This window comes from Nicotiana tabacum, chromosome 10 (assembly GCF_000715075.1).
Source record: "Nicotiana tabacum cultivar K326 chromosome 10, ASM71507v2, whole genome shotgun sequence".
In the NCBI taxonomy this organism is placed as follows: Eukaryota; Viridiplantae; Streptophyta; class Magnoliopsida; order Solanales; family Solanaceae; genus Nicotiana; species Nicotiana tabacum.
Window position 1 is genome coordinate 876,992 of NC_134089.1, and position 11,359 is coordinate 888,350.

Sequence of the window (11,359 nt, forward strand, 5' to 3'; positions counted from 1 at the left end):
CCAAAAATCAATTTCAAGTGGCGACTCTGAACAATAAAATAATCCCTATTTCAAATTGTCACTTTAATTGGAAAAACTCTTTAACCCACAATCCAACACACACATATCATTTGAGGGGTATAAAAGGGGTATGACATCTCTGGCGACTTTGCTGGGGAACTCTCAAGAATTCGAGCTTGTATATTGATTTTATTTGGTTTTATTATTTTTTTCTATATATTGTGATTTATTTGGGCCTAATGTGTTACTTGTCCACTTTTTACCGCTTTAATATTGTTGAACTGTACATATAAATTGTATCCTCTTTCGCACCCCTCTGAGTCTTCTGATAGTTAGTTATGTTGTGTTTGCCTACCAGCATCACAAAATTTCTGTCTTGAGATAAAGCCAGTTAGCCTACCAGCTTTTGGTGAATGATTTAGTCACACATATTTAGGCCGGAGAGTCGTTAGCTAGCCAGTGTTGTTCTACTACTGGTGACACTTGACGTTCCTCGACTAGGGTTGTCCGTCCGGGTAAGCCAGGTCTAGAAACCATCTCCTTTAGGATTTGAAAACTTAGAAGAATAAGCCATAAGCAATGAATATCCCTAGTAGGCTATGCTTTATTTGCATCATGTGCATTTGACTTAGCAACGCTCGACACATGGGTCGAGTTCTGTTTTAGGACAGGTAGCTTGTTGAGACCATTATGTCATGTTATGTGCTATTTGTTGCATTATTTCAGAGGGTTGAACGAACAGAGAAAAAAATGATGTGGTCTAGTGCATATGGTTTTTAAAGATTGACTTTCATAAAAAAAAAAAAGGAAACATAGTCGGTTTTGACCGAACTACGCGGGTCTGATTCTCACCGGATGTGAGATACGTAGGCAAACCTCATCGGTTCCGGCCCCCAATTTTCAAAAACTCCAAAAACAAAATATATTTTCATTTAATTCCTTCTTTAGAAGTCTTTTTTTTGAGATGTCAAATCTAAAAATATTTTCTAAAAAGTCTTTTCCCAAAATTCTATCTTTTTTAAAAAAAATTACAAAAAATGAAAATTCAAAAAAATAATATTTCCTGTTTATTTTTTAAAAATTTACAAAAAAAAAATGAAAATCCAAAATATTTAGTTTTTTCTTTAAAAAGTCTTCCTTTCGAAGATTCCAAAAAACAAAATATTCCTGATTTTTATGAGCTTTTATGAGATTATTTGTATATGAGTAAAAATAATAGTTTATTTACTTTATTCCTGATTTTTACCGAACTACGCAGGTCTAATTCTCACCGGATGTGAGATACGTAGGCAAACCTCATCGGTTCCGGCCCCCAATTTTCAAAAAAAAAAAAAAATTATTTAATTCCTTCTTTAGAAATCTTTCTTTGAGACGTCAAATCCAAAATTTCAAAAATATTTTTTTCCTTTTTTTTTTAAAAAAAAAAGGTCTTTCTCCCAAAATTCAAAAAAAAAACTCAAAATCCAAAAAAATATTTTCTGTCTTTTAAAATTTACAAAAAAAAAAAATTCAAAATATTTTCTTTCTTTTTTTAAAAAAGTATTTCTTTCGAAGATTCCCAAAAATAAAAAAGCAACATAAAAACAAATCTGTGATTATTTGTATATGAGTAAAAAAAAGAGTTAGTTTTTTACTTTATTCTTGATTTTTCATAAACTACGTAATGATCTGATTCATGCGGTGTCATGATACGTAGGCAATCCTCATTGGATTCAATCATAGCCATAAATAAATTGAGTGACAAAATAAATCAAAAACAAAAAAAGAACAAAAAAAAATTGAGTGAAAAAGAAAAGAGTGACAAAAAAATAACAGAGAAAAACAAAGAGCGAAAAACAACAAAAAGAGAAAGGAAAAAAAATCAAAAAACAAATTCAAAAAAAAGAAAAAAAAAGAAAAAAAAGAAAAAAGAAAAAAAGAGAGCCCCCCGAGATGGAATCAGTTCACCCATGTTGGTGAATCATACTCAAGCTTGTTCTAAAGCTAGTTAGGTTAAGTCTACTGCAGCCATTAGCCCTGAACCGGCCAAACTCTGAGTCCCCCTCGCACCGGCTAATGCTAGATGTGAATACCACTCTGGAGTAGTGGAACATGATACGGGAGACTGTTGGACTCTTAAGAGAGCAGTGGAAGACCTCATCGAGGTGAAGGCAATAATGTTTAGGGATGAAGAGGCCCCTAATATGATGAACAATCCTCTGCCTACTCACACCAATGGGCCAGTAGTCGGAATGATCTGTGAAGATGATGAATTTGATCCGGCACTGAAGGCCATTACAACCATTGCCGAGATAGAAGAAAAGAAAAAAAAAAACAAAACGGTCGCCAAGCCTGAAAGTTCCCCATCAGACGGGAGTCTTGGTAGCCAGTCTTGCTATCCTTTCTGTGTTCGGATTATCTTAGGGTGTGATCCGGATATTTTACTTTATTGTCTTACTTTCTGATGTAAACCCTTCTATCTTTAATTTTTTTTTTAAAAAAAACAAAAAATCAAATTAAATGAAATTAATATTTCATTGAATGTTTCTTTTCTTAATCTCGTCACCTTTCTTATTCTCTTTTCAGTTCTGTTAATGCAGATTTTAATGACATGACATGCTTGCGGACTTCATGCCTAGATCCTAAAATGTTGTCAGACCTCGAAATAATGAATCAAGAAGCAGAATGTGTTGAAGATAAGGCTTGTGAGAAAATAAACAAAGAATTGGAATAGTAGGCCTAGGCCAAGTCCGAATGAAATCAGAAGAAGTTGAAATTCCCTTTTTTCGGGTCATTGTTGAAGCCGAGATTGAGGATAAAGATTGGGTCAAGAATCGATTGGAACAATTGACACTGATTGATGAAAAGCGATTGGACGCAGTTTGTCACGGGCAGTTGTACCAACAAAGAATGGCTAGTGCCTACAACAAGAAAGTGCGGCCCAGGAAATTTGAAGTGGGGCAACTCGTTCTGAGATGTATCATCCCGCATCGTGAAGAAGCTAAAGGAAATTGGCTCTAAAGTGATGCAGTCAAAAAGGTACTATGTTTGACCCTTCACGCACCTTTAATGCTCTTTGATTGTGATGATGAAGGCTTTCATTCTCGCTACCCAAATACCATTAACCTTTTTTGCCAACCCTTTGACCCGGTTACCTTTCTTTGATTACCCTCTTTGGATCCTGAAGGAGTTATTGAAAAAAAAAAGAAAAAAAGGAAAAGGAAATAGAAAGAAAACAAAACAGACAGAAAGACAAAAAAACAGTTCATGTTACCTTGAACTACATTCGACTTGATTCCGAAAGGATACGTAGACAGCCTCTCTCTAGGGTTCAGTCACACCAAAATAAAAATCCACATTCCTCAAAAAAAAAAAAAATTAAAACTGGGGCAGATGTTACAATGGTTTAGCAGTGGTTTCGCGTAAAATGTTCCAAAGTTGTAATCCAATCGAAATCCTTTATACCCAAATCCTTTTCAAGTCCTTTCGATCAATCAATGAGAATGTTAAAGAATTGGAGGATATAATCATTTGGATCTGATGCAACCAAAATGAGAGAAATAAAATGAGAGAGTCTTATTGGTGAAAACCCTCACGGCCATCGTAGGGCGATGCAGAGCAGAGAAAATAAAAATAAGAGAGTCTTGTTAGTGAAAACCCGTAAATGGTACTATAAGACGACGATGAGAAGAGAAATGAGAGAGATTAGCTGGTGAAAACCCGCAATGGGCACTACTGATCGAAAAAAGGATCTTTACAGACATTGGTATTGACAGTCCTGGGCAAGGTTTCTCGGTTTCGAGGCAAAAGTTGTGATAAATTTCTTAGATTCGGACGGTTTACATAGATCAGGCATCCAGTCCAAAAGGCATGTCGTGTTCATTGAAGTCCGCATGTACTCCAGATAAATCCTTCTTTCCTTTCCCCGAAAGGGATACCTCTTGTCTAAATTCATTCTCTATTCTACTGTTTGTTTTTACTTGAATCACTTTTGGTCTAACTATGTTTTGAAACTAAGGAAAAGAAGGGATAGCAAGATTGATTTACAGGACTCCGGTTTGATACAAGCTATTATGCAAAAAAGGCACCCAGACTCAGCAGGGGCATCAAGTTGACCCTGACTGGCCATGGCGGCCGATGCTTAGAAATCAAAAACTCTTGTAAGGAGGAAATCAAATTGAAAGTGCCTACAAGGCAAAATGAAGTTGAATAAGTTAAGTCCCAAGTGGCTAACCGTTTTGGCAAAGTTTGAAAAGCCAAAGGTTCCCTAATGCTCTGAAATTGAAAGTTTTGGACGAAAAAGTCGAAAGTGAAATGCCACAAAGGCAAAAATAAAGTTGAAAAGGTTAAGTCCCACGCGACCAACCGTCATGTAAAAGTTTGAAAAGTCAAAGGCTCTCTGGGGTCAGAAATACAAGTGGTATTTACGAAACATCTAGTGGCAGGTTGAAATCATCATCAAAAGAAGATGGGCACAAAGCCAAGTTGCCAAAGACATCAAGGCCACAAAACGACCACCATTTTTAAAACTCACAATGTTTTTTTGTTTTGAAGCAGGCACAAAGCATACAGAATGACGTTTCTTAAAGGACGAATGTCACCTAGGGTAAGTTTCGAAAAATCTCCATTTTATTTTATTTTCAGCATGCATCACTCATAGCAGGTTTTTATACATAGCTTAACCCAGGTAGAACCTTTTCGCCTAGGGGGATCTAGCTCATAGTTCTGGGTAGAAGTACTTTTTGCCCAGGCTTATTTTTTGTAGCTTAACCCAGGTAGAACCTTTTAGCCTAGGGGGATCCAGCTCATAGTTTCAGGTAGAAGTACTCTTCGCCGAGGCTGTTTTACGTAGCTTAACCCAGGTAGAACCTTTTCGCCTAGGGGGATCCAGCTCATAGCTTCCGGGTAGAAGTACTTTTCGCCCAGGTTTGTTTTTTGTAGCTTAACTCAGGTAGAACCTTTTAGCCTAGGGGGATCCAGCTCATAGTTCCGGATAGAATTACTCTTCACTCAGGCTGTGTTTCGTAGCTTAACCCAGGTAGAACCTTTTCTCATAGGGGGATCCAGCTCATAGTTTCCGGGTAGAAGTACTCATCGCGCAGGATGTTTATACACAGCTTAACTCAGGTAGAACCTTTTCTCCTATGGGGATCCAGTTCATAGTTTCGGGTAGAAGTACTCTTCGCCCAGGCTATTTTTTGTAGCTTAACCCAGGTAGAACCTTTTCGCCTAGGGGTATTCAGCTCATAGTTTCCAGGTAGAAGTACTCTTTACTCAGGATGTTTTACGTAGCTTAACCCAGGTAGAACCTTTTCGCCTAGGGGGATCCAGCTCATAGTTTTCGGGTAGAAGTACTCTTCGCTCAGGATATTTTACGTAGCTTAACCCAGGTAGAACCTTTTCACCTAGGGGGATCCAGCTCATAGTTCCGGGTAGAAGTACTCTTCGCCTAGGTTGTTTTACGTAACTTAACCGAGGTAAAACCTTTTCGCCTAGGGGAATCCAGCTCATACTTCCGGGTAGAAGTACTCTTTACTCAGGTTGTTTTTTGTAGCTTAACCCAGGTAGAACCTTTTCACCTAGGGGATCCAGCTCATAGTTCCGGGTAGAAGTACTCTTCGCCCAGGGTGTTTTACGTAGCTTAACCCAGGTAGAACCTTTTCGCCTAGGGGGATCCAGCTCATAGTTCCGAGTAGAAGTACTCTTCGCTCAGGTTGTTTTACGTAGCTTAACCCAAGTAGAACCTTTTTCGTCTAGGGGATCTAGTTTATATTTCCGGGTAGAAGTACTCTTCACCCAAGCTTTTGTTTTTTCGTAGCTTAACCCAAGTAGAACATTTTTTGCCTAGGGGGATCTAGCTCATATTTCTGGGTAGAAGTACTCTTCACCCAAGCTTTTATTTTTTCGTAGCTTAACCCGGGTAGAACCTTTTTGCCTAGGGGGATCCAGCTCACAATTCCGGGTAGAAGTACTTTTCACCCAGATTGTTTTTTGTAGCTTAACCCAGGTAGAACCTTTTCGCCTAGGGGGATCCAACTCATATTTTCAGGTAGAAGTACTCTTCGCTCAGGTTGTTTTATGGAGCTTAACCCAGGTAGAACCATTTCGCCTAGGGGAATCCAGCTCATATTTGCGGGTAGATGTACTTTTCGTTCAGGCTGTTTTACGTAGCTTAACCCAGGTAGAACCTACTCGCCTAGGGGGGATCCAGCTCATATTTCCAGGTAGAAGTACTCTTTGCCCAAGCTTGTTTTTTGTAGCTTAACCCAAGTAGAACCTTTTCGCCTAGGGAAATCCAGCTCATATCTCCGGGTAGAAGTACTTTTCGCCCAAGATTGTTTTTCGTAGTTTAAATCCAGTTAGAACTTTTTTTCGCCTAGGATGATTCAACATTTTTTAGTAATACAAGGCGCCAACCCCTGGTTATATTTTCTTTTCAGTAATACAGGCGCCAACCCCTGGTTACATTTCTTTCTCAGTAATACATGGCGCCGACCCCTGATTATATTTTTTTACCAGTACATGGTACACCAATCCCTGATCTCCTTACTAGTATAATGTCATCATAACCTTTTCAGGGTACACTATTCCCTATCTTTTATTGCTTTCAATAAAAAAGTAGTTTAGAATTTTGTTACAATAACTCACAAAATTTTCCTAGTGAAAACTAGGGTAGAAAAATTTCGTTCGTTTGTTTTGTTTTGGTGTTTGAGCAGGTTTTACCTCGAGACACAGGGTTCGAGATGATTAAAAGAAGGAGTCTCAATCCAGAATAAAGAAAAGAAAAGAAAGAAGAAGTGAATCCAAAATGCAGATGAAAGATGTGAACTGCTCAAGACGTGGCTGAAGTCACAAGCTCTACATGTCCCGTCTTGATTCGAAAAGCTAAAGAAGAATGAACTAGCACCTACAGCTAGCAAGCATCAACGCTCCAATCAAAAGTCTGCATGAAGAACCATTCAAGACTCAAGATCAAGTTTCAAAAGACTTATAGATAGAAATCTTGTAACTCATAGTTGATAGGCTTGTTTAGTTTCTTTCAATTTTGATGTAATAGCAGGACCACGGACCGGAGCCTCGACGGAACCTTACTCGACTCTCCAACTCATCATTCCATCATTTTCCTTGAACTACACGTGACCTGATTCCCTTATACCCGGGATATGTAGGTTGTCCAAACTAAGACTCGGTCGCACTCTTTTCTCTTATCTCTTCCCTTTTTTGAATAATGGTATGACCTAAAATTAGGCATATCGCTCATCTTTTCTTTGCCTCAAAACTCTTCATGTTTTCAAGCAAAGATAGGAATGCTGTGAGCACCTAATTTCTTACCGTGCTTGAATTTTTTCCTACTTATCTCACTTATTACTTCATCTTTCCCACTCCACTTTCTCTTGTACCCCGTGCTTGTCTCCTATGCTTGTCTCTCACTCACAAACCCCATGCCCAAAATCAGCCATAAATGCCAACAACCCAGGACCCTTTTGGCAGCAATTTGAGCTAAAAATGAGGTCCAAAAATCACTCAAAGGGGACAGCTGAAATCACTCTAAAAAGTAAGCAAAAACAGCCATGAAAGCTGGAGGTTCTCCACCCAAAAGCCAGCAATAAAACCATCCCAAAAAATACCACATGTTCGGCCATAAAAAACACACACAAAACTCTCTCAAAAATAGCTCAAAAACGAGCTGAAAAGGGAGCTAAAAAAAGGTCCAAACTTCAGCCCCAAAACTGAGGTGAAACTAGCTGCAAATTCAGCCACCAAACAGTCCCGAATCAGCTCCAAAACGCAGCTGAAACCTTTGTCCGAAACAGCTCCAAAACACAGCCGTGAAGCCATCCCGAAACCAACAAAACATCAGCAGCGAACCTCTGCTCTCTTCCGCCCAGTTCCACCACCATGGACGCCGTTTGAGGTTCCATAAATCACTCCAAAATAGTCCGCTTCTGTCTCTGTTAAACCCAGTTGAAGTTCAAATTTAAGAGATCCGTTCGAGGTCGACGTGGGAGTTCTCCGACCAAAGGTTCCTGTTGGTGGAGCTCGTTTGTTGCTCGGTTTGTTGGGTTACAAGTTCTCATCTCTAGATTCATCAATAAAGGTCCATTCATTATGTTTATTTTGTCTCCATTTCATTTTACTTATGATTTTGATAAGTTATTATTCTTTTGTATTAGTTTGCCTTAGAGATCTATCTGTTTCTTTGATATTACATGATTCCCTACCATGATTTTCTTTATGAGCTATGTTTACCATGCTTTGGTTATTTGCCATGGTAATTGGATTGCCACAAGTTGCTGGTCGAATTAATTAGTACATGTATGATGTGTTTTATATTGTTTCTTTTCTTTTGTCATTAAAGTTCCATTTAGTTTATAGGATTTGCATCACTTCTTTTGCATAGTTGGGCCGTAGATAAAGTCAGCAGGCCTTGGGTAGTGATTTTGAAATTGCAAAGTGTTGGGACTCTTATCGCGCTTTAACTCTGCTAAAGTCCGATATCTTCAATACCTGGCTCTGCATAAAAATGTGCAGAAGTGTAGTATGAGTACGCCACGGTCGGTACCCAGTAAGTATCTAGACTAACCTTAATGGAGTAGAGACGAGGTACAGTCAAGACACTCACTAGTCTAATAACCTGTGCAATATAATATACAAAATAATAGGAAATAAATAACAATAGGACAACATGGAACAACCAGGGATATGTACAACAGACAACAAGAATACCATTAATATCATTCAACAATTAATAAACACAAGTACACCCAATTAAATCAAGTCCTTCAAATTAATATCTTTCACATAATTCTTCCGGATAACTCTCTTTCAAATATAATTTTCTCAAATAATTATTTTTCAAATATAATTCTTTCAATAAATTTTTTCAAATATAATTTCCTCAAATAAATATCTTTCAAATAAAATTCTTTCATATAATACTTTCTAAGTAAAAGTCCTTCCAAATAAATATTTTGAATATAATTCTTTCAATTAAAAAGTCACCATGTGACACCTCATTTCATAATCATAAAAATACGGGTCTCAACCCATTTTCATATTTTTCGTATACACGGGGCTCAGCCCATTTTCATATTTTCACGGCACCTCGCGCCCATAATTAAATCATAATATTTTTCCGGTACCTCGTGCCCTCATTTCATATCACAATTGCACGGACAATTCACGTGCCAATTATCATTATCATTTCATCACAGCACCTCGTGCCCACATTTCATATCACAACTCCACGGACAATTCATGTACCAAATATTCTCATTATTTATTCACGGCACCTCGTGCCCACATTTTATTTTATAATCCGCCCGGCAATAGCCACAAACTCTCAATTTCAACATAAATCAGATTGTTATCAATTTACCAACAACAAGACAAGTTGCACAAGGTATAGAAATAAACACAAGAAAATCACAACATTACATGAAAATTATCAACACCACAACCCCACATCATCACATATTGTCCCTGACAATAGCCACCCTTATCGCTCCGCCCAGACAATATCAATAGCCACCCGTATCGCTCCTATAGCCACCCTTATCGCTCTGCCCAGACAATATTCCAACAAACACAACCACAATGAAATGCCATTCTTATACCCACATAATATCAACGGTGAAATGCCACCCTTATCTCCCCAAAATAGTAACTCACACAACACAATAATTTACACGGAAAATTAACATGACAATATAATAAAATCAATTCATATCATAATTTTTCCAATGGCCACAACCAAATTTTAAAGATATAACAAAATCAATTAATTTCACAACAAATAGCCCAAGGCTCCACAGAATGTATATAACACCCAAAAACAATCAATTCAGATATAAATTACTCAACATAAAGCAAAACATTCATTAATGCAAATTTAGATAATTATATTAACACTTATTCTTAAGCTCGCTTAAATTAATTATTTGCATAAGAAGATTCATATTGGAATTAATTTCCAAGAAATATTAAACCAATAATACTCACGAAATTTCATATAACAATCACATCAAATTATCATATAAAAAACAAATTCAACAATAAGGATTTAGGCATGGCAAACAAATAATTTAATAATTTTTCACAATTTCCCAATTTACTACGCAATAATGCCTAAGACTTTATTTCAATGAATTTTGTACGTATAAGCCCGAGTACGTACTCGTTACCTCGCGTACACGACTTTTCACATTTTACAAATGGCACACAAGAATCAATGCCTAAGGGGTAATTCCCCCACTCGAGGTTAAGCAAGACACTTACCTTTTTGAAGTTAGGCCGATATTCCAAAATAGCCCTCTTGCTTGAATTGGCGTCCGGACAACTCAAATCTATCCAAATTAATTGTATAACTTCATTAAAATTCATCGAAAATAATTCCGGATAATAATACGTCGACTTAAAATTTTATTCCAAAAAGTCAACAAAAGTCAACGCGAGACCCGCCTCTCAGAACCCGACATAATTTTCATGAAATCCGAACACCCATTCCGATAAGAGTTCAACCATACCAATTTTATTGAATTCCAATAACAACTCGACCTCCAAATCTTAAATTTTTATTTTTGGAAGATTTTGTAAAAATCTTGATTTCTTCCATTTAAATCCAGATTCATGAAATATAATCACTTTAGGATATAGAAAACTTACCCCAACAAAGCTTGTGAAAAATCCCTCCAGAATCGCCCAAATCCGAGCTCCAAAAATTCCAAAATGAAATGCCAAAAATGACCAAGTTCAATCCTTATGTTTCTGCCCAGTTTCGCACCTGCAGACTGATTTTTCGCACCTGCGTGCTCGCTTTTACGAGAGAACGCATGCTTCTGCAAGGTCACTGCCCAACCACAAAGCTCGCACCAGCGGAGCCATTTTCGCTTCTGCGCTGATCGCAGGTACGCAACATTTCCGCTTCTGTGCTGCCTCGTCCCTTCTGCGTAGCTCCGTATCTGCGACCTTCCTCCAGCTCTTCCCAAAGCTTCTACGACGAAATCCTCACTTCTGCGAGGTCGCACCTGCGCCCAAATTTCCGCAGGTGCGAATCCAACTGATGCTGCCATTTTCCAACAGCTTTTTCAAGTCCGAATTGCTCCGTTAACCTTCCGAAATCCACCCGGGACCTCAAATAATTATACCAACATGTCCCAGAATGCAATACGAACTTAGTCGAGGCTTCAAACCGCATCAAATAATGCCGGAATTATGAATCGCGCATCGAATTGAATTATAAGTTTTCAAATCTTTCAACTTCTATATTTTGCGCCGAAACGTATCAAATCAACCCGGAATGACTTCAAATTTTGCACACAAGTCATAATTGATGTAAGAGATCTATTCCCATTTCCGGAATCAAAATCCGACCTCGTTA